Raw genomic sequence first — 24,745 nt, 5'->3', positions numbered from 1 at the left:
TCTTAACTGGAAAGCACTCCTTGAAATGATTTGTAACTCTGCTATAAAAAGCTTTCCCTCCAGCTAAAACTTGCACTTCTTTCAAGTTTGATGACAAACACACTACTGGCAAAGGCGAGGGTGTATTCATGAGCACAGGCATATGCCCCGGCACACGCACACACCCCCCAAACACTCCCACCTCGATTCTTTTATTTTAAAAAAAGGAAAAGTGAATCTTTCCGAACATTTCAATACAGTTTAAAGCAGGTGGAGGCCTCTAGCCAGGTAACGTTAAGAACTGCCCCTTGGTGCCCACTTTGATTGCTGGCACCTGTATTTGGGATGGGCATGTGGCAGGTGCTTGATCATTCTTTTGAATTCTATGGTGCTGCATTCTGTCTTTTGATGGCTGACCTTGCTTATAACAATAATGTGAAAAACAATCCTAATTCCATTAACAGCCAAAAAAAAAAAAAAAACCATAAAAACAAAAACCACTCCTCAATCCTGCCAAAATATCTAGTCACTTCCGCTCAGTCTTCTTTCTGCACTTTTCTTTACTTGTCCATGGGAGGAAACCTCCTCCAATGTGTGGTAAGACACTTTCCTGGCCCCATTGCTCTGTGATGGAGAGCTAGCAGGCTACCCGTGGGGACCTATTTGGCCTTGTTGTTATGATACTTACAGTACTTAAAAAGAAATATTTATTATGCTAAGGGGCTCAGGCCTCCAAGTCTTGCCAGAGGCAGGGCTCTGGCCCCTAAATTGGTTTCTGAGTTGCTGGGCTGGCTGCAGTTAGGACTGGCTATACCCTGCGGAAGGCCAAGAGTTAGATTAAAGCCCTGAGAAGTATGTGGAGAGAGACTCCACTAGCTAACCTTCCCAACTAGAGTTTTAGAGACTTTAAATGCCAAATACATTTAAGGGGAAAAGGCAACATTACATAATGTGGACAAGCAAGGCACCAAAAAGAATGTTAGCGTTCTTATAGGGTGACACAAAGTGCAGAGGGACAGTGAGCCGTGTTCTCTTAGGGTATCCATTACTTCCTAAAGATTAGAGGGCTTGGTAAACTAGATTAACTCATTCAGATCCAGCACAGGAAACAATAAAACTCACTTTGCATTGGTTTACAAACTGATTTTACTTGTGGTTTGATTTCATTATTTCATTAATTGCTTTCCCTATTTACTGTTAACTATTCACTCTTAACCTTCTCTAGTTTGCACCATCTCATTTGATAGCTTGACCTTGTAGTATGACTTTTTATTTCTAACCTGGGAAAAATGAGCTAATTCCTGTAGTCCGACTGTTTTATTATTTTCTGGTGCTACTTGGATGGTTACATTACAAAGTTAATAAATAACAAAGCACATTAAAGTTATCAGAAGACTTTTTTGCAGGAGTTGGTAGTGCCCTTGGCTGAAAAGAGAGAAGAGATTTAAAGCAAATAAAATATCATAAGTATTTATGACACGTAAAATAAGTATTTGCATTTGCAGTGCTAAGTGTTTGTAATCCTCCCAAGGATTCTAGAGAGAAACGAAGACTCTGCAATAGTATAATTTAGCCATTAGGACTGACACGGCTATGGACAAGTTACTCAACTGTAACCACTTGCCCCAACAATTCCACTGAGGAAGTAAGAAAACACATCTATATCTTCTTTACTTTAGAGGTAGATCACCCTGTACCATCTTTTAGTAAAACTACGACGCGTCATCTTTCATGTTCACATCACTTGTTCTTACAATATAAATGGAATCCCGTGGTTTGGAGAAAAGTCGATCTGGAAAGCAAGCCATTTCTCCATTCTAGTTTGTTCAATATCTTTATTGGAGGTGTTCTTCATTAAATATAAATGAAGGTGCCCTTTGAGGGGCATGTGACAGTGTCCCCTCTTATTTAGACCTCAGCAAAATCAAAACATAACGGATTAAACCTGCATCTGTCAAAGTATTATTTACAATCCAAAGGTCTTTTAGATCTAAAGTAGAACAATCAGAGTGTGACTAAGATAATAAAGACAGAGTGCAACCCTGAATCCTGATGCTCAACATGAACTCTAGAAAAATCTAAACTACTAGAATCTGGCAGTGTTGACCCAGGGAAGAGGCCCATGGGGTGGTTTGCTAGAGAAGAAAGACAGAGACAGGTGTCACTGTATCCATGACATCATGCTCACCAGGGTACAGTCCATCTTATTAGATACCTGACACACAGAAGGAGATGCTTTTGCTCCATGATCCCCAAAATTTAAGCCTATGTCCTTATAAGTGCATATTTATTTATAAATTATGCTTACTTACTATTATTAGCTGATATCTTAGGGCACAACATACTCTTAGAGCCAGATCATCCTTAACAATGGGTCTTGTAAATCCCTATCTAAAAGGTTTTTCTAGTAATTATATTTAGTGTACACAATTATAACAATAATAATTTTTTTTGAAACAGGATCTCTCTCTGTTGTCCAGGCTGGAGTGCAGAGGCATGATCTGGGCTCATGTAACCTCCATCTCCTGGGTTCAATGATCCTCCTGCCTCAGCCTCCCAAGTAGCTGGGATTACAGGCACGTGCTACCATGCCTGGCTAATTTTTGTATTTTTAGTAGAGATGGTGTTTTGCCATGTTGGCCAGCCTGGTTTTGAATTTCTGACCTCAAGTGATCCACCCACCTCAGCCTCCCAAAGTCGTGGGATTACAGGCATGAGCCACCATGCCCGGCCTAGTGTATATAATTATATGTAGTGTATATTTTTGTGGCTAATTTCTTAGATCAGAATCTACTGTTGTGTTTTTAACTTCATTGTGTGGCAGAAGGACTTGAGCAAAGGTGATTGCTCCACGCTTTTTCATACTTTCCACTTGGCTTGCATTATTAGAAGTACCCTCTGTTCATTAGCTTTTTCCAGGATTTTTTAAAAGATGTTCTTGCATTTTGTTTAGCCTAAACTTGATAATATAATATAATATAATAATGTGACGTAACAACATTATAGACACATAACATGTAAATTCACTTATGTAAACTGCAACGAGTCTTAATGAGAGCAAAAGCTTGGGGTCATGCCTTGACTATCTCTGTCCTCCCACCCAACAGGGAGAGGTGACATGAGAATCGCTGACTTGTACACCCCTGAGATTGTCCATTATATGTTAGCGAAGCTTTACTTCTTTCTTATTTCTACATTAAAATGGAAACAGAAATTTCCAGTATTGTTTTCCTAGCACTCAATGTTAAGTGTTGTATACCTATGGGGAGGCACAGCCTTTGACTAACAAACATTTCATTCACCATAACGACAAATCCCCTACAGTCAATTAGTAAATCCATACCAGGAGAGAGAACATACTGATCAGGGATAGCAAATATTCCAGACAAACTGATAGTCTTTCATTATACAATAGCAAAATACTCCCAGATACAGGGGCAAAGGCAAATTCTTAGACCTGCAAACAAACTCAGATCCAGGGGCATGGTGTAGAGATCAAGAGCATACCACGGGTCGCCTAAATGCCAACTGGTGTCCAGGGGCCCGAGGGGTCATCATGCTCTAAATTTCAGCCAGCCCGTTTGTTCTTTGTAATGCCAGGTAGCAAGCTCTTTGATCCATTCATTGTAACGTGTGGGCAGTAAAAAGACCACACAGATCTTTATAGCTGGTACATTGTGATTGATTATCTCTGCTTAATGCTTTATAAGCATTTTCGGGGAGTGCTACTAAGATGGAAAACAAGGGCTTGGGTCTCATCAGACCAGTCTCTGTTTTCTGAACTAGCTCTGGTTTCCTGCAGCCCCCCTGAATAAGTCCCCGGCCCTCTTCTCCCAGTGCCGCCTTCCCAACCACGGGGCAGCTCAAAGGCAGTCTGAACCGGGAAGCCTTTCTTCTCTCCCATACAATGATTTCTCCCGCCTCTATACTTTTATAGTACTTTGTACCTAGTACAGCTTTTGTTACCTTTATGTGAGTTTCTTTCTCCCTCATTCAAAGGTAAACTCCTTGAAAGCAAAGACCATGCTTGATATTCTTCCAAACACAGGGTGCAGCACCTTGAAAGGCAAGTGCACAGTAGCCGCTTCTAGAAAGGTATTAAATTGGCCATCCAACTTTGAGGTTCCTGGGCACTCTTTTTGGCTACGTTCTTTTCAGATTATTAAACAGCTAATGTTTCGGTTAATACCATAGAAGATCAAATTGCCAAACACATGACAACCATATTCAACATGGGTGTCTATATAAACTTAATGAATTATCTGTGTCGACTTGATTTAGAATTCAAATTGCATTCATATTTTCTAAAAAAACAGTTTAGTCACTTTCACAGTTTGAAAGGAAAAGTCTTTCAAAACGTGCCTTAAAAAGTCACCCCAAATGCTTTGGCATCAAAATGGGCCTTGCAGAACAACTATTTTGATGCATGAAGGGTGAGCTAATCAACTATTTGATAGTCTTTGGCATACAAAGGTCTTACAAACTAAGGAGAGCACATTTGCAGTGCACAATGGGTGTGACAAAAACTTGGTTCAAAAAGTTCCAGTGAAGCCTAATGTCCTACAGGCTCCATTGTCCTCAATTATTGAGTGTTCCTGAACTTCTTCTTCTTTTTCTTTTTTCTTCTTCTTTTTTTTTTTTTTTTTTTGAGACAGAGTCTCACACTGTCGCCCAGGCTGGGGTGCAGAGGTGCAATCTTGGCTCACTGCAACCTCCGCCTCCCAGGTTCCAGTGATTCTCCTGTCTCAGCCTCCCGACTAGCTGGGATTACAGGTGCCCGCCACCATGCCTAGCTAATTTTTGTATTTTTAGTAGAGGCGGGATTTCATCATGTTGGCCAGGCTGCTCTCGAAATCCTGACCTTGTGATTCACCTGCCTCAGTCTCCCAAAGCACTGGGATTACAGGTGTGAGCCACTGCGCCCAGCCAAGTGTTCCTGAACTTCTACAACATGCCACTCTTTGGTGTTATAGCAACAGCAGCTTTCCTATAGAGAATATTGACACCTGCAATGGCTCAACACCATGAAGGGCCCATGGCCACCAGAGCTGAAACAGTCTTGCTGGCATAGGCAATAAGCCTCGGTTGGGAGTCCTGAGCCCAAGAAGTGCCTGACTCCAGGTTGACTCACCACGTGAGCCTGGGCCAACCACTTCACTTGTGTGTTCTTCACTGTCTCCATTGCTCAAGAAGAGGAATAATCCCTACTGCACAGGGAGGCCCAGGAGATGAATCAGAAAATATTGGTAAAACTCCCTGAAATCTCCGCTAGAAAAGTGTGGTTGAAAGATAATTACACGCCAGTAGATTTTCCCAAGGAAATTATGCAAGCAGAGAAAAACTGTTCAGTCAAGAAATACTGTCCAATGCGAATTAGTTCCTAACATATCCTGAGTAGATAATATAATGTTTTTCTATTTTTCACATTAAGGAGCTAAAGCAATTTTTTAAAAAACTGTTTCACAGTCTAAAAAAACTTTTGAAAAAATGTTTTTAGTTAATTAATTACTTTTTAGAGACAAGGTCTCACTCTGTTGCCCAGGCTGGCATGCAGTGGCTGGTGCGAGTATAGCTCACTGCAGCCTGAAACTTCTGGGCTCAAGGGGTCCCCTCACCCCTGCCTCCTGAGTCACTGGGACAGGCGTGCACCAACACACTCAGCTAATTTTTTAAAGTTTTTGTAGAGATTGGATCTCGCTACATTGCCCAGGTTGGTCTTAAACTGCTGGCCTCAAAAGGTCCTCCCACATTGGCCTCCCAAGGTGCTGGGATTACACATGTGACCTGCTGCACCCAGCCAGGAATATTTTTCATAAGCAGACATTAAGGATACTATAGTATTAGTATAATTACTAATACTATAGTATTAGTAAGACATTAGTATAATATAAGGAGCAACTCAATAAACCTTGTAAACTGTTCTGTGCATGAGATCTGGACTTAGTCATATGAACCTTCATATGTAATGCTACTACAATTCCTAGAGTGAAGAGTAATTATTACAGAAAATAATAGCTTCCATACGCCTTAAAATAGTGGTGTCATTTACCCTCATTTGTTTTAAGATTGTTATGATGAAGAAGCCAGTGGATACACAAAACTCCTTGAATAGAAAACAGATTATAGACTAAGCATGGTGGTACGTGCCTATAATTCCAACACTTTGGGAGGCCTACGCAGAAGGATTGCTTGAGGCCAGGAGTTTGAGGCCAGCCTGGGCAACATAGGGAGACACCAACTCTAGAATAAATTTTTAAAAATTAGCCAGGCATAGTGGTGCATGCCTGCAGTCCCAGCAACTCAGGAGGCCAAGCGGGAAGGACCACTTGAACCAAGGAGATTGAGGCTATAGTGAGCCATGATTGCACCACTGCACTCCAGCCTGGGCTACAGAGCAAAATGCTGTGAAAGGAAGGAAGAGAAGAAGGGAGGAAGGGAGGAAGGGAGGGAGAGAGGGAGGGAGGGAGGGAAGGAGGAAATCAAAGACAGAGAGACAGAGAAAGAGAGCGAGAGAGAGAGAGAGAGAAAATAGACTTCCACCTCTTGTTAAGCATTAGATGACTGTTTTCCACATAAGCCATTTTCCTCCCAATTGTTGGTGGTCACCACCAAAGCTCTGGTGTCTGCACTGTGCTGTCCTTGATCCAATTCTTTGATGTGCTAGATATAAATTCGCTTTTTCACTGAATCAGCATGTGTTACATGTTTGCTGCTTCTTCTCAAATTGCTTTGGTTTTCTGCACAAGTATGCTTACTTTGGCTAAGCCAAGATGTCCCACCTTCTGGATGGCCTTGGTCAGTCTACTCGTCCCTGGGAGCCATGATAGAGCAGGGAAGGATCTGTTCCCAAATTAATATTTGATTGTTATTTTTGGATCTTTCAAGTAAATTGCAGGAGAATTGACTTTCTTTAGTGACCTCCTGCACCTACTCAACCTTTTATGTTGCTCTAACTTGGTTTTATTTCCTTCTATGTTTAGGATTTTTGTATATGTGCCATGGGAGATTAATAGAGCTGATGGAAATCAGGTTGCCTAATTAGAGGGAGTTTTGGAGAGCTCATACAATCAAACTTAATTTCTTATTTAAGACTGACAGATAAAGAGTTATCTTGCAGATGTAGCTTTGGATGTATTCACTTGTCATGAAGACATGAATTACCTTATCCTATAAAGAAGAGGAACTCTTTCCACTTGTATCATATCTTTAAGATGGCTGTTCACATACAATGCCACATCATCTCTCATGTTTAACCAAACCAGCCAACTATACTCCACTCGAGACCCAAACATCCAGTTTCATCATATCACGACTTCAAAATCATGGTTGTCTTGAACTCCAACTTGCTCATAGGGGCATTTGCTCATCCTCGCCACCTCCAGGGGTGTGGTTCTATGCATGGCCCAACCTCTTGTGTTTCTCTGCTTGACACCAGCCATAATCCTTGGGAGACCTTTGTACTGCAGGAAGGGCACTCTCCTTGAGAACTGGCCTTGGACATGAGCCCTGTCCTCTCCTTGGCCACTTAGTTCTAAGCCGGTAACATATTCTTCCCTAAAATCCTCATGTCACAACAGAGACTAAACTCCGACTTTAAACGGTTCACCAAAAACTTACTTATTAGAGGAGAGTGTAGCCTTGACTGGAAGTGGTGAGTTTCAGGGTCCCCGGCCTGTCTTTCAGGACCCTGTTGCTCAGACTGTGTGATTCCCCCAAGCTGGCTCCCTGTTCATGCTGCTTCACCTCCTCCATCACATGGACCTCTAAGGGACTCACTGTCCCCAGCTGCCCTCAGGCCCTGAAAGGAAAGTTCCTTCTTTTACTCGGAGTACCCTCTCTTCCCTCCTTATTTTTCACAGCTGAACATCAGCCTGTTCCCAGTTAGACTGACGGTGAGAAAATTTCTTTCCACTAAAGCAAATTCAGCAGAAGAAAAACTACATCAGAAAATAATATTTAAGCCTCCTTACGTGATGAGTTATTCTGACAGATATCACCGTGTGGGGGACATACCAAGTGCCTGGCTGAGGTGCTGTTCTGGGGATCTCCTTCCTTCCTCAGTCCACAGGCCTCAGCTCCGGAGTTCTGGAAAAGAACTCCACACATAGAGTTGCACACACAAAGCTACAAGAATAGGCAACAGCTAACAGCAAAGGGCCCTGAAAGTCAGACAGGCCTAGAAATGCTGGAACATGCACCCCCCTCCCTCGCAGACAACTATGTCTCCCAGACAGAAGTTTGGCTCATTCCTTCCCCAAAATTTATGTTATCAAATAGAACACTTAACTTCTTGGTCTAAAACATCTGTGTTCGGGTTAATACTGACTTCACATTTCCCTCTAGAACAGTGGGTGAATATTTGATTTACATTTCTGTAAATAAATGGCAGACTCAAGTGGTTTTCCCAGACCAAGAACAACAATTTGCCTCTGAGGTAAATTCATGTCCCCACCCTTAGACACTGGAAATTGCTTGCAGCTTTAAATGTTTTCCTTCTTTTCCCAGCTACTAAAGATCAAGTTTCTAACAATATCTTAGGGCCAGTGCCAGCGAGGGTAACCCATTGCATGTTTGTAGAATTATGAGAATCATGGCTATTTTGGGGGGCTCCGCTGACTGTTCATAGATGCCAGTGGTTCTCAAATGTGGACCCCAGAGAAGTAGCATCACCTGGGAACTTGTCAGACATGAGAATTTCCAGGTTTCATCTCAGACCACAGAATGAGAGAAATTCTGGAGATGCAATCCAGCAGCAGTATTTTAGCAAGCGCTGCAGGCACATCTGAATGCTGGTAGACACCAACCATAGCAGAAAGTTTCAACAAGAATGAATGGTTCCATGGGCAGATTCATTGGGAAGACGCACATAATATCTTCCAGGTGCAGTTTCTGGGTTCTGGTCCCGCCTTTGGATCCGGGTTAGAGGGGCCCGGCCCAGGGGACCCAGATCTCACAAACTCTGCCACAAAAGATGCTTGATTTTTCTTCTCTGGGCCAAAAAATTTTAGAAATCTCAGAAAATACTTGAATGAACCAGATTACAGAAGCAGACAACAGAACCCCTAGGCCAGAGAAAGCAAAGGTGAGAATGATTGACAGTTGGGGGGAGGGGAGCTTTGGGGGAGGGATGATTGCCACCTCTGCCCTAGGAAAGCAGAGAAAGAGTGCCTGCTTGTCTTTAAGATGGCTATCCCCCACTGTCCACAGTAGATGTCTAGCAAACCAATTCCTCAGTTATCTGTATTCTTTCCTTCTACTTAAGTGATGTGGTTCTGGGAGGCCCTTAGAACTACCCAGAAATGCTGAGTTAGACAAGTGAGGCATAAGGAAAAGGTCTCCATCCCCATCTGTCTCCCTAGGAAGCTGAATCACTGGTCATCCCAGGTTACCCAGGACAGCCCAGAAATCCTGAGCTAGGACACAGTTTCCACTCTACTGTGTCCCAGGAGGCTGTGCAACTCCCTAGGCTGAGGATAACAGGGCTGGCCCAGGGGAAGGCATTGCCCCCATATCACATGGATGGCTCCCAGTGAGTAGGCTAAAGGGCTATGGGTAAGAACGCAAGGAAGGCGGAGTAACTTAAATATTTTGGCATGTAGTCTACAGGCCTTCAATGATGCTCTTCTCCCAGCCCTGAAAATGTTAAAGGTATGCCTAGAAATTATTTAGAAATTAAATTCAGCTCTATTAATTAAGTGGTGAGTACCCACCATGTGGAAGGCATGGTGCTCAGTTTCATGGCACACACAAAGATGAGTTAAGTCTGTGTCTGTCCACAAGCCCTGACTAACTAGTAGCCAAAGGCAACCATGAGCACTGCCAACTTACCACACCAAGGTGTAATAACAACTCCAAGGTAGCTATGAAGAAACCCCTAGGGAAAAACACACAAAGGAAGAGGGACGCTTGATCTTGAAAAATCCAGGAAGCTCCTGGGAAGACATGGCATTTCAGCAGATCTCTGTGCTGCTTACCAACCCAGACTTTCCTCCAGACTCAGGAGCCACCCTGGGAGAATGCCTCATTTCCTGTCCTTGCTTGACATAAACAGTAGGCAGCAGAAAGTGGCTTCTAAAATCCAGGGCCTGTCCCCAGACCTATGAATCTACCTCAGGCTCTAGAGGGGAGTTTGGAAGCCCTGGCCAAGAGTGAGGGGCCCAATCCTGGTGACTGCTGTATTTGTGCTTGCCTCTTGTTGGTAGACACAGGAAACTATTATTTTGTGCTACGTCTAACATAAAATACATCTCCTCAGAATGCCTTTATTATATGCTAGAGTTACCTTGTAATAAAAAAACATGCCTCACAATGCATTTTCTTCTGAAACTGTCTAGGAGGCTAAAATCTTGTTTCCACATTGCAGGGTCATAAACAAAATCAACGAACTCAGACATCGGCAAACTGTGGCCCAGGCACCAAGTCTGGCACACTACCTGTTTGTAAATAAAGTTTCATTAGAAGGCATCCACACGCATTCATTTAAAGATGGCAGAGTTGATAGTTGCAACAGAAACCGCATGGCCCAGGAAGCCTAACGTATTTATAGAAAGAACTTGCCATTCCCTCACTCCTTCAAAGGCAATCAATATGCAAAAGGAAAAAGCCTTTAAATCTTCACCAAATTCCAATATCTGCCCCGAGTAGCTTTACTTATAGTTCAAGGTTGGAGAATTTTATAACTTTAAACAAATGAAAGCCAGAAAGTGAGGCAGAAGGCAGACAGCATCAGTCAAAGTCCTGGAAGAAAATAGAATTCCCCACAGATGGTTTGCATGAAGAGACTTTAATAAAAAAGTCACTTCCAGAAGTATAGACAAAGTTAAAGGAAGGAACAAGAGATGTTGGAGCAGCCAAAGGCAGGCAACAGAAAGAAGCCATTAGCAACCCTTGGGCAGAAGGGACAAGTGCAGGAAAGGGTGTTCCTGGGACCAAGGAGGAAGGGCCACCCTGTAGGAGCTGTAGTCATGCAAGGGCACAGCTGCCAACAGCAAGGCAGCCTCCAAGCTGGCAGGAATGGAGAAGAAATGCCTCACACTCTTTATCTGTCCCCCGCTTTATACTGCTGCTTCCCACTGGAACCCAGGCAATGCAGTCCAAAGTCGTCAAGCTTCTGGGAACAGAGAAGGGCAGAGATAAGATATGATATGTTGGGGAGGTGAGTGACCAGCACACAGATATATATTTGTATATTTTTTCTTTCCCTCTCTTAGATTTTTAAAGCTATCCTGAACTCTTTTTGTATTTCATTTTCTCTGGCTAGCTTAGGCCTGACAATTCCAGAACCAATCACTATCCAGGGGGATAAATTACTAATTTAGACTAATCATCTGAAAGAAGGATGAATGGGAGTATGGGCATTGGGAAGCCCACGACATAAGGTATCTATAGGAGCACCATATTATTATCTCCTTTCACATGCGTTTCCTCTCTCTGCACCCCGTTGTCTGTAGGAATTTATCACTCAGATCTTCATCTGACACATTAGGCTCCTTCTGGCAAACTGTGGGGTGATGGTACCTGCTCTTGTTCACAGTTAAAACATAATTCCTTACCCAAGCAGTTCATGTGACTCCAGAAAAAGCCAAAAGATAACTTCTGGAAAAAGAGAAAGTAGCCATGTCTAACTAAAGATCCAATTAGACTTTCTCCCAAATCTTTGTAAATCACTCTTCCTTTGTGGTTTAACTTCCTCCTACATAATTAAGATATATAATGGTTGCAACCCCACAGCAAGAGAAATTACATAATGTGGGCTCAGATGGTTTCACAGCTGAAATTAACTCGAAAACCTTTTAAGAGGTGTTAGGTGTTTTTCACACTTTTCCCTGCACCTGGTAGCTCTTGGGTCCCATTGGTGAAATCTCCCTTTGGTCTTTGATTGATGGACTTTACAAGGCAAACGTAGAGCTTGCCTTCATATAGATTTCCCTCTTCATCATGGGCACACAAAATGCCACTGATCAGATCCTAACCTTCGTCCTATCCAAAATGGTCTAAGATTTTAATCTAGTTTTTACAGGAAAGGGTTAAAAGAAAAAAACTTACCTATTGTTCCCAGATGTCCAGACACTGAACAGAGGCATGCTGAGGTAGTGTGGTGAGGATGCTTGGCAGTGACTTGTCAGTGGTACATGGCTTCCTGAGATCAGCGACTGTCAGAAAGGCATAGCCCCTTCTTATGCAACAGAATTCCCATTGAATGGATAACCAGCCAACTTTGTTTAAAGCTTCATTGAAACTGGGAGGCTCTTTATTTTTCCTACATATTTTTAATACTTGGCTGGGCTGATGAAATTGTTGACCCTGGCTCATGAACCAACATAGATTCCCTACTCACCTCAGGATTTAAAAACAAAATACCCGTTACATGGACAGGCACAAGGGCAAGAGTCTTGGAGGGTGCTGAAATATCCATTTCTAATAGAATTCAAAGCACGGGAACTCAATATGTTTTAGGGCATTAGAAAGTAAAGTCCCGGCCAGCAGCAATAAGCCAGGACCTTAATGCCTTCTTTTAAAATCCAAAATTCCCTATGCCAAACTCAGGCACGTGTTTATAGTTTCCAAGTTATTTTTCTTGCAAAAGATTCATCTAAAACCTTGACAAACCATAGCATTTTTGTGAGTTTCCATAGTGGCTTTTCTATACACATTGCAATAAATTCCCTATGAAAATTATTATTACATTAATCAGCAGTGACTCATTTAAAATTATACTTTGGGATCTCTTATTTTTAAAAAGATCCAATTTCATTTCTATCATGACCCAAGTTTATTTTTTACTTAAAATTCACATCACAATTCGGAACAGGAAATGCCACTGGAAAGTTGTTTTTCGAACCAAGAATTTTGTTTCCAAAAAGAGAGAATGAGAGAACAAATGAACATAATAATGCCAATAATTATGTGTTACATGATTTTTATAACCAAGCAGTTTATTACAACTGCTTTTGTGGGTGCTACAAAATATTTGAACAGGTTTTCAAACCAGTTGGCAATTTATTAAATACTAGTGATTGTTATTACAGGTTGAGTTTTATGATCTAGGGTTGATGTATTTGCATGGAAACCAGAAGGACACATATCAGGCCAGCGTTCTGCTTCAAAAATGCTACCCGGGGCCGGGCGCAGTGGCTCACGCCTTTTATCCCAGCACTTTGGGAGGCCGAGGTGGGCAGATCATGAGGTCAGCAGATTGAGACCATCCTGGTTAACACGACGAAACCCCGTCTCTACTAAAAATACAAAAAATTAGCCGGGCGTGGTGGCGGGTGCCTGTAGTCCCAGGTACTCGGGAGGCTGAGGCAGGAGAATGGCATGAACCCAGGAGGTGGAGCTTCCAGTGAGCCGAGATCGCACCACTGCACTCCAGCCTGGGTGACAGAGTGAGACTCTGTCTCAGAAAAAAAAAAAAAAAAAAATGCTACCCGGTACTTGGCTCACCTTTGAACCACTTATTAGGGCACTTCAAGGCTCCAGGAAGGAGAAGCTGCTGAGGAAGCAAATAGGTTTCAAGGAACTAAGAAAGACATTTGAAGGGTCCTTGCAAAGCCAGTTGACAATCTATCAACAAGCAAAAAAATAGCAGTTCATTTAAAAAAGAAAACTCAGGTGTACACAATTATGTTAATTTATGAGTATCTCACTTAATGAACCCTAATCAACAGCTTATTTAATGAAATAACAGCCAACGGATATATGATGCTAAGAGACCCTAGAGCCCAAAAAGGAATGGGCTTAATCATTTTTTTCTCCTTATTTAGTAATACTACCAGAGAAATAGATGAAGCGGTGAATCACATGTCACGCAAGATTAAATTTGCCACTCTGTTTACTTAATCAAACACATTATTGTTGCCACAATAAGCAGTGAATTTAAAAATTTCCTTAGCAAACTCATAAAACTGTTATCAAGTCCAGAATTTAGGAACGTGTCAATAAGAATGTATTTTAGCAAAACCTGACTTGATAGGCTACTTTCAACTGCCAATTCTTCAAAAAATAACTGACAAAAATCTCCTGGTCTCAGTCATCTTTTGGGAAGACCACCCTGATCTTAAACATCATATCAAGTATATTAAGTATCAAGTTATATGTTTGTCTTTGACTCAAAGAGAAATCCACTCTTTCTCAAAATCTGTAGGTTCTGTAGGTTCTACGGGGGCAGGGACCATGACACTCATCCCCATGCCCAGCAACATCTACACACAATATTCCCAAAATAGCTATGCAATAAATATCGGCTGAAGACCTTACAGAATGACTGAATGAGTGGACATCAGACTAAAAGTATCCAGGAAGGAGCGCGCTCTCTCTCTCTCTCTCACTGTCACTCTCGCTCTCTCTCACTGTCACTCTCGCTCTCCTTAATAACTATAGAAACTCTGCAAGGCTTAGTAAAACATCATTCCGATGAAACTCAGGGATGCTATTTCCCTTCAGGGTAACAGCATGTTATGATCTTATAGGACCTGAGTAATGGGCTTGGGTCTACAATACTAACACTTAAGAGCCTATTCTTTCTGGGCACTTTGTCTAAAACAAACAAAGACACAAAAAAACTAAACAAGAACTTAAGTATATAAACTGAAAGAGTAGTCTTGGGGTTCATATAGCCAGTATGTACCTGAGAGAGTAATAAAATCTCTTTTCTATGCAACTGTATTTTTATTTTAACAAGTATAGAAATGTTTATTCAGATAATCTTTTTGAACATTAAAAATAATCATTGTGGCCGGGCGTGGTGGCTCATGCCTGTAATCCCAGCACTTTGGGAGGCTGAGAAGGGTGGATCACGAGGTCAGGAGATCGAGACCATCCTAGCAACATGATGAAACCCCGTCTCTGTTAAAAATACAAAAAACAAAAACAAAAACAAAATTAGCCGGGCATGGTGGCAGGTGCCTGTAGTCCCAGCTACTCGGGAGACTGAGGTCGGAGAATGGCGTGAACCAGGAAGCGGAGCTTGCAGTGAGCCGAGATTGCGATGCTGCACTCCAGCCTGGGTGACAAAGCGAGACTCTGTCTCAAAAAAAAAAAAAAAAAACCTCATAATTGTACTCTTCAACCAAAGCACAAGAAATTGTTAACAGAAATATTTTATTGTTTTGTAAATAAATGTATCCATGTTTTCTGGGTTTTGTGTCATGTTTAAAAAGGCCTTTCCCCTACCAGGATTTGTTGAAAATTCTTTTCTAGCATTTTTGTTGTCTCCCTATTTATCGTTAATCTTGCTTCCACTTTGTATTTATTTTAATGTAAGGAGAAGGATAAGAATCCAATGTGATATTTTTCTCAGATAATTATGCAAAAGCCCCACATTATTAATTTTAAAAATTGTATTTTCTCACTGATACACAGTGACAGCTTTCACATCTTAAATCCACGTAGATTGCTGTGTCAGTTTCTGGGCAATTCTATTATCTATTTGTTTATTTATAGTCTCATGCCTTCATGTTTTAATTACAGTAGATTTATATGGTTAATATGCCTAATATCCTTCAATTATTCTTTTCCTTCAGATTGTTACGTTCTATTTTTTCAGTTATTTTGTGTATGAATATGAAAATCAGTTTATTTAGTTTTAAAACTCTCCAGGCTTATGATAAATTTATAGATCGATTGAGGGAAAATTGACCTCATTAGGATGATGAGTCTTCCTATTCAAGAACAAGATACACTCTTTCAAGCTTTCAATTTTCCCTTTGTCTCTCGGTGATTTAAAGTTTTCTCCACATGCATTTTGCACAACTCTAAACTTCTTCCTAGGCATTTATCTTTTTTGTGGCCACTACATATTTTATTCTATTGTTTTTTAAAATGCCAGGTAAATTTAATCAAAGCCATTTAGAAAGAATCTAACAACTTTAAAAACAAATGTTTTGCAACCCACTCAACAGTGGGCATATGGAATGATGAGATGATGTCATTACTAAGAAGTTTGACTGAATGGGATAGAGGATCCTATGAACTCACAGGACCACTGTCAGTTTGGGGGAGTTTTCCACATGGTACCAGAACTATCTGGAATCCAGAAGTTAACTTTTATCTCACCAAGAACGAGAAGAGGAGTAAACAAAGAGTCAGAAGAGAAGGGTGAAATCCTACACAAATAGATAAACTAACAATTTCTCTTATAATAAGGGGCAGCTGGGGACATTTTCCAGGAAGAAGTGAAGGATAGAAATCCTTCTTAAAATCCACAAATGCATGAATCTGGGCAAGGGCATGATGCAGGCTTTCTACTGAAGTCTGAATGCTAAGAAATTGCAACTAAAATTTTTACAAAAACATAATACTTCTCATCTAGCTTGATGTAAAGAGGTGACCATTCCTGTGCAAATGTGTACCAGACACCTAGAAAGAAACCAGGAGTGAGCCAAAAACCTGGATGAAGACATCAACAAAATAAATGAGATTTAGACAGAGATGTCTCACCCTCCCATTCCTGTATGTTTCATGAACTCTATCAGAAGGAACGAGAAGTTGTTGTAAAAGTAATGCTGTCCGTTAATTGTGGTTTGTTACATGCAAATAATGGCTTTTCTTGAACATAATTGACTAATTTTTACATAGCCTTCTTCCATAGTGTGGAATCCTCAATCCATTTTTCTGTTGTCTTTATAAAGTTCTATATTTTAAAAAATCCCCTTTGTCTACTGACATAGATGAACACCAACCAGTTTTAATCTCGACTGGCAGTTGATTTGAGAACTGTGGCTTCTATAGTAATTGGTTAAGTGGTAAAACCACACCCATAAAACAGAATGTCTTTTCATAGAATACTGTTGTGCCAGGACATATTTCTCCCTAAATCTGCTAAATATTACATTTTCATCATATCGAATCCTAGTACTATTAACTAGTACAATTGACTTTTCTATATTAGTATTCTATCTAGTTAACTTGCTGAATTCACCTATTATTTCCAAGAAATTTATCTATAAAGGCATTTGTGTTTTCTACGTAGACAATAATAACGACAATTTTATACACTCTTTTCCAAACCTAATGCCTTCAATATATTTTCTTGTGACATTGTCCAAGCTAGGATCTAAAATACAATGTTGACTAGAATAGTGACAGGGAGCAACCTTGTCTAACCTCATTTCAAAGGGAATGGTTTCCTTTCAACTTACTTTTAAATAAAACTTTAGAAACGTAACATTTACGATTTTCTGCATAGGCCCTTTATTAGAAGAAATAATCAGTAGAAAATGAACAAAGTGTGCAAATTTGTGTGTGTGTGCATTTACAAAATTTTAAAAAGTAACATCTCCCTTTAAGTCCAAAGTATTATCCTATGCCATGAGAAATAAGGTAACATTGTCCAAAAATCCATGTCTGATATTGAAAATTTTTCCTGAAATGACAATAAAAGTTATTATATTTTCTGGAAGGTTTTTAACAGTTGCATTTATTTCATTTGCCCTTTTAAATTTATAAGTACAGTCGTGAGCCTTTATTTCAAGGGCCAAAGGCTATGAGCCACTTCAAAGTCACCTAGGGGCCAGGCAAGGTGGCTCATGCCTATAATCCTAGCACTTTGGGAGGTTGAGGCAGGTGGATCACCTGAGGTCAGGAGCTCAAGACCAGCCTGGCCAACATGGTGAAACCCAGTCTCTACTAAAAATACAAAAAATTAGCTGGTCGTGGTGGTACATGCCTATAATCCCAGCTACTCGGGACACCAAGACAGGAGAATCGCTTGAAACCAGGAGGTGGAGGTTGCAGTGAGCCGAGATCGTGCCATTGCACTCCAGCCTGGGCAACAAGAGCAAAACTCCATCACAAGCAAACAAACAAACAAAAAACAACAATAACAAAAAAAGAAGTCACCTAGGGAATTTTTTTAAAACCTAGATTACGGGATCCCACCCACAAAACCATGGAACTGAAATCTCCACGGTGGAACCAAGAATGTATTTTTATATCTCCCAAGTGTTTGGGGTAAACATTCAAGTTTGAGAATCACTGAATTCCCTGTTTTCTGTTCCTTTGTTAATTTAGACTCAGAATAGGAGGACTGACCTATGTTGCACTTAATAGATCTTAAATTTTAAGATTCTGTGGTTTAAAAAAATTATTAAATAATTCACACATTATAGTACAGTGTATAAATAACAACTAGGCCAAGAAACAGAACAACCCAGAAACATAGAAATTCCTATGTTTGTGTATTTCCAAAGACAATTCTTGCCTCCCCAGAAGTAGCCGTTATTCTAACTCTTGTGAATATCATTTTCGGCTTCTTCTTTATTGTTTTACCACCATGTATGATCCCTAAATAAAGTTTATTTTTTAATTTTATATAAACTAGCCAGACATGGAAGTTAACATCTGTAATCCTAGCACTTTGAGAGACTGAGATGGAAGGATCACTTAAGCCTGGGAAGTCAAGCCTGCAGTAAGCTTTGATTATGTGACTGCACGCTAGCCGGGGCAACAGAGAGAGACTCTGTCTCAAAAAAAAAAATAATAATTCTAGGGTGGGGGCAGTGGCTCACACCTATAATCCCAGCAATTTGGGAGGTGGGGGCAGGTGGATCATTTGAGGTCAGGAGTTCGAGACAGCCTGGCCGATACAGTGAAATCCCGTCTCTACTAAAAATACAAAAATTAGCCAGGCGTGGTGGTGCACACCTGTAATCCCTGCTACTTGGGAGGCTAAGGCAGGAGAATTGCTTGAACCCAGGAGATGGAGGCTGCAGTGAGCCAAGATCATGCCACTGCACTCCAGCCTGGGCAACAGAGTGAGACTCCATTTCAAAAAAAAAAAAAAATCTATAAACTGATTTATATTATATGATTTCTTTTGTTTTGCATCTTTTTTCAAATTATGCTTATAAAATTCATCCATATTGTTGTTTAGCTGTAGCTCAGTCTTGTTCACTACTGAATAATATTCCATTTTCTGTATAACACATTTATTCACCCATTCTACTTTTGATTAATATTTAATTTTTTTCACAAATTGTGGGTATTATAAGCAATATTGCAATTAGTTTTCTTATCCTTTATTTTGGTGCACATATGCATACGTTTCTTTTGAAGGCATATATACACTCATATACTCCCACTTGCATGCACACAATCCTCATTTGGCACAGTGCCATGTTAAATAAAATTGTATATGTCAGAACTGTGTCCTCGCTTTGCAGATTCTGTGGTAACTTATCACTGCTACCTTAGTTGCCATGGAACTGTGCAAAATGAGGACACATTTCCAATATGCAGAAGTTTCAGTTAACGCAGGATTAGATAAACAAGGCCTCTTGTGTACATATACATACCTAGTAGTAGAATTGCTGGATCCTAAGAATTTTTATCCTTGATTTAATTAAATAGTACCAAACAGTTTTCCAAAGTGGCTGTACTAATTTACTTTTCTATCAGCAGTTTATCAAAGTGCCCATCCCTCCACATCCTTATCCACACTTGGTATTTCCCTTATTACTACTGAAGGTGAGCACCTTGTCACATGTGTTAAAAGAAAAACTTTAGACAGGTTAAATGTAAGTTAAATTTAAATGAAAGTTAACAAAGTTTAACTGCGCAAAGAACGATTCTTAAATTTGGCTGCCTCCTGAACCAGGAAGCTAGGCTCAGAGAGATTCCAGCACAGCCACATGTTAGAAGAAGATTTATGGATACAAAAAGGAAAGTGACATACAGAAAACAGAAGTGGGGTACAGAAACAGCCAGTTTGGTTACAGCTTGGCTTCTGCCTTATTGGAACACAGTTTGAACAGCTGGCTGCCTTTGATTGGCAAAAACTCAGTGATTGGCACAAGGGTCCGGCACAGTTTGTTTACACATCCAGTTAGGTTACAGTTCATTATGTATGGAGAAACTGCTAGGCTGAACTTAAAATATGTAAAGAGACAGCTTTAGGCTAAATTTAACACATGTTTTTGTTGGCTGTATGTATTTTCTTTAAAAAGTGAAACATCAGCATAGGTATTTATCTATTTTCTTATTGAGTTGAACATTATTCTATACTAAACGAAATAAGGTAACATTGTCTAAAAGTCTGTAAGTCTGATACCAATATTTCAATATCAGACTTATGGACTTTTGGACAATGTTTTCTTTCCCTTATTTATTTATAGACATCCTTTATATATTCTGATATATATGCTGATGTGTTAGATATCTGTTTCTCAAGTGTATAGTACTGATGAACAGAAGTTCTCAATTTTATATATGGTTAAATTTATCAATATTTTCTTTTGCACTAAATGCTTTTGTGATTGCTTAGGAAAAAACCCACCCTAAAGTCTGAAAGATGTTTACTTAAATAATTTCTTAAACATTTAAGATTTTGCTTTTGATATTTAGGCTCTTCATCTGGAGTTGATTTTTGTTTACAGTAAACATTTGTTTATTGTTAAAAATTTGCTCAAGTAAATTTCACAAAAATTTTAAACATGATTCAAACAGAAAAATGAGGACTGACTTAATGTTGTGTGCCACTTAGATGACAGTCAGCCTTTTGCAGATTTCTCAAGATCTTCTCTCTGTAACTAATCTTTACTGGGAAGGTCAAGTGCCTTCCTCTAGAGATCCAGCCTTCCCACCAATTCAGCTAAGGGACTTTACCGTCTTCAGTTTATTCATTTGTAAAATAGGGATAATGTATGTACCTCAAAGGGATGTTTTGAGGACTGAACAAGATAACATGTGAATTACTTAGCTCTGTGCCTGACAAGCATTGCGTGGACAATAAGTGTCACCACTGCTGCATCCCACAAACACCAGAACGTCAGTGGCCCAGCGCTAATACTGGTTGGCCCATCCATGAAGGAATCCTTCCCAGTCTGGCTTGAAATAACAATAACAATAGCATCTCCACCTGAGCCACATGAGAAGGGGCTGGGCCACTGTGTTCATCAATGCCGCAAAGCAAAGGGAATAATTATTCTTCCATTGTCATGGAAATTACTGAAGCAATGTGGAGTAACACCACTGGGACAGTCTCAAAGAGGGCATCTATTCTGATTCAAAGTTTGTGTGAGGGGTGGGCAATCTGAGAATCTGGGTTCTCTTGAATTCCTGGGATGCTCTGCTGTAGTGAATAATTTCTGCCCCATAAAGACCACTGGAGATCTCCCACATCACTATTAACAATAATTCCCTGCCTCTTATTGCTAGGGTTTCCTTTGCACAATTCTATTAAATATGACATGGTAACCTGACCCACGAGTAATTACACTTCCAAGAATTTTTCTCGCCCAGTTGGGAAAAACTAAACTGGTATGTGACTTCTGAAAACACTGATTGACTTCTCCTCTCTGAGACAATGCAGCCCACCCTCTTGGATAAATCCTGAGAAAGATTACGTAGTGGTAAGAGATGTCTGCCCTTCAACACTTAAGAAATTATATCTTGCTGTGGCTGTTTTCTTATCTTGTGTATGTATATGAGTAAGCTCAGAAAAGTCCTTCCTGCTGAAATTGTGGATTGCGTTTTATCAGGAGTCATTTGAGATTTCATGTATGAGGCCAATCTTTGAAATTTTCATGCTGAAAATGTTTCCATTGCGGAACTGCAACTCCTCTGCATTCCCCAATTTTATTTTATTTTATTTATTTTATTTTATTTTAATTCAGCTTGTATTCCAAGCTAGTGGCAAAGTTTTAAAAATTGGCAGCAGGCCCTCACCCCTGAACTCATGAGAGAGCCACCAGTCCCCATTGACCTTCTGCCTCCACCTCCCTTGCCCAGGCAACTCTTTCACATCTTCTCATTGCGTTCTTTGGAATCAGGTTTCCAGGAATGGTTGGGCCAGATGGAGAAATCAACTGGGAACTTCATGCCTCATTGACAGGAGAGGAGAGGTGGGGAAATCCTCCCAACTGAAATGTTAACTCATTCCCTGTTGTGGTTACTTAGAACTGTCATCAGGAAAATTTCAACTGCCTAGTGAGGAAGTGGGATGTTTTTTGGTTTTCACATTTGTGCAATATAATTTAAGAAGAAATAAACAGAGAAAGCTGGTGTGTGTGTGTGTGTGTCTGTGTGTGTCTGTGTGTCTGTGTGTTCAGCACAGAAACAATAGATCATCTGAAGTATATGGGTATGAAGTGAGAAGGCGAGCAAAGGGATGAAACATCACAGCCTGCTGATCACCTTGATATTGGGCCTTTTTTTTTTTTTTTTTTTGAGACGGAGTCTCGCTCTGTCGCCCAGGCTGGAGTGCAGTGGCACGATCTCGGCTCACTGCAAGCTCCACCTCCCGGGTTCACGCCATTCTCCTGCCTCAGCCTCTCCGAGTAGCTGGGACTACAGGCGCCCACCACCACGCTGGGCTAATTTTTTGTATTTTTAGTAGAGACGGGGTTTCATCGTTGTCTCGATCTCCTGACCTCGTGATCCGCCCGCCTCGGCCTCCCAAAGTGCTGGGATTACAAGCGTGAGCCACCGCGCCAGGCCTGGACCTTTTCTGAATTGCTTTTCTTCAACAGTGTCCAACAGAGTCCAGACTGAAGCCGGAAGTCACCCAGTGACATTGGAGGGGGATGATGGGGTGTCGGGGGAGGATTCACCTGATGAATTTACGGGGAACCGTGCTTAGGTACATATGGAAAACTGCACTCAGTTGCCACTGCCAGTCTAGGAAATGAAGAGTTGCTCTGGACTGGGGTCTGACCGAACCCAGCCTTTCCGTTTGCCTTCAGATGATATGTGTGCACACGTGCACACAGAAACTTGAATTGGGCAGAAGTGAGAGGTGACCAAAGTCCCACTGACTTCTATTTATTCAAAGTGGGAAGAAAAAGAGGTAGCTCTTGTTATGCAGGGAACTCCCTGAGCTAAAATTATTTGTTCTCAGCCTTCTACATGCCCTGGGACATGCAGCAGAGTGACGACCAGTCTAGACACCTCCAGGCTGCAAGGCCACAGGGCAGGCACACCCATAGTGAAATAATGAGCATGTGAACCCACGTGAGGAAGAGTGTAAACCCACGGGAACCCAGTGCTCTCCCTCCTGATGCCAAACCTTCCATCCCACCCCCTCCATCACATCTTCCCTTCTCCAGAATCTCAGCAATTATTCCATTTAAATAAAAATTAAGATTTTGACTACATGTCTTTTCTTCATCTTCATCAGAAAATTCAACAAAAGCTAACAAAAAAAAGGGGTGTGGGGTGAATTTTTGTAAACTCTGTTGTCTAGAGACCCTGACTACTCTGAAGTTTGATCCTTGGACCAGCAACTTCAATGCTACCTAGGAGCTTGTTACAAGGTGGCTTTTCACACTCCACCCCTACCTACTCAATTAGAATCTGCACTTTAACAAGTTCCCAGGTGATTCCTATGCACTGTAACATTGGAGAAGCAGTGGTCTAGTAGCTTCTCTCACTAAATCTTTATCACAAGGGCTAATAACTTGCAAACCTAAGTGCCAATTACTATTTGTTCTTATCTTTTAATCTCAGAGGTCCTAATGGTTGGCGGTGTACCCATATAAAGAATGATAAAAGAAGCCAGCCTGTAATCCCAGCACTTTGGGAGGCCGAGGTGGGTGGATCACTTGAGGTCAAGAGTTTGAGACCAGCCTGGCCAACATGGTGAAACCCCGTCTCTACTAAAAATACAAAAATTAGCTGGGCGTGGCGGCACATGCCTGTAATCCCAGGTACTCAGGAGGCTGAGGCAAGAGAATTGCTTGAACCCAGGAGGCAGAGGTTGCAGTAAGCCCAGACTGTGCCACTGCACTCCAGCCTGGGCAATAGATTGAGACTCCATCTCAAAAAAAAAAAAATGTGAAAGAGAAGTTAAACATCTCTTAGTTCCTGGCTACTCTAAGTGTGGTCCTCAGACAGTAGCATCAACATCACCTGGGAGCTTGTTGAAAGGGAGGATCTGAGATCCCACCCTAAATCTACTGAATCAGAATCTGCATTTTCACAAGATTCTTCCCCGGGTGATGTGGGTGCACATTAAATTGTGTAAAGTGCTGGTCTAGAACACAATGAGGTCATACATCATATTTAATTTTACTAAGATTGCTTTTATTTTTTTCATTTGTATACATCCTCTCCTAGAAAGTTAGATCTAGCCAGATGCAGTAAGGACAGTTACATAATTTCAACTTATTTTTCCTGCTTATTTAGTCTATCTCTCATAGCTGGTGAGATGAAAGGAGTGATGAAAGTATTGACTAATTAAACCGATAGTTGCTGCTACTCTGTTTGCTGTGGGTAGATAGAATTGTCATCCTAACCAAGGTCATCACATCAGTGTTCTGGCAGGGCCTGAGAGAGAAGCTAAGGATTTATTCTTTTCATCAAAATACCAAAAAATTTTTAAATAAAGCAACAGATCATCTCGGCCATTTACTCTCTGACTTAGGAAAGTCTACAGAAATCACAAATGATATATTGATTACATAGTAATCAAGCTTAAATTTTACTACTTTTATTTCACAAAATCTCTCCAAGTGTCTTGGTTTCACATTTGTTAATATTCTGTTATGAACTCATAAGGATCACATGTGTAAACTCTGTATGCATGACAGTCAGATATGTTCCTGTTTTTGTTTTTGGTGGGGAATGTTGTTGTGGTATCTAATATCATTTGTAATAACTCTGCTTCTAATGCTCTGTAGTTACTGGTAAGCCACTTGGGCACTTCATACTAATTTCCCATTGATACCTATTTGAGACATGATTCTCATGTCTCAAAACATGAGAAACAGAGTTCCTGATGTCCCCTTCCATGGTCAGCCTTACAGAGTAGAGAGGGAAATTCTCTGTCTCA

The 24,745-nt window shown here is 40.8% G+C and overlaps 1 long non-coding RNA gene across 1 annotated transcript in view; it reads right to left on the bottom strand.

The window, feature by feature from the left end:
* Positions 1–10,983: 10,983 nt before the first annotated feature.
* LOC131384428 (uncharacterized) overlaps positions 10,984–24,745 on the bottom strand; it is a 65,440-nt gene continuing 51,678 nt past the window's right edge. Inside the window, exons 3-4 of the long non-coding RNA XR_009215266.1 lie at positions 12,025–12,131; positions 10,984–11,089 (exon numbers count right to left, since the gene is read on the bottom strand). This is a non-coding gene — a long non-coding RNA (uncharacterized LOC131384428). The remainder of the gene's footprint in view (positions 11,090–12,024; positions 12,132–24,745) is intronic.

Source organism: Hylobates moloch, unplaced genomic scaffold (genome assembly GCF_009828535.3).
Source record: "Hylobates moloch isolate HMO894 unplaced genomic scaffold, HMol_V3 SCAFFOLD_1, whole genome shotgun sequence".
Lineage (NCBI taxonomy): Eukaryota > Metazoa > Chordata > Mammalia > Primates > Hylobatidae > Hylobates > Hylobates moloch.
This window is presented reverse-complemented; position numbering and strand designations above follow the sequence as displayed.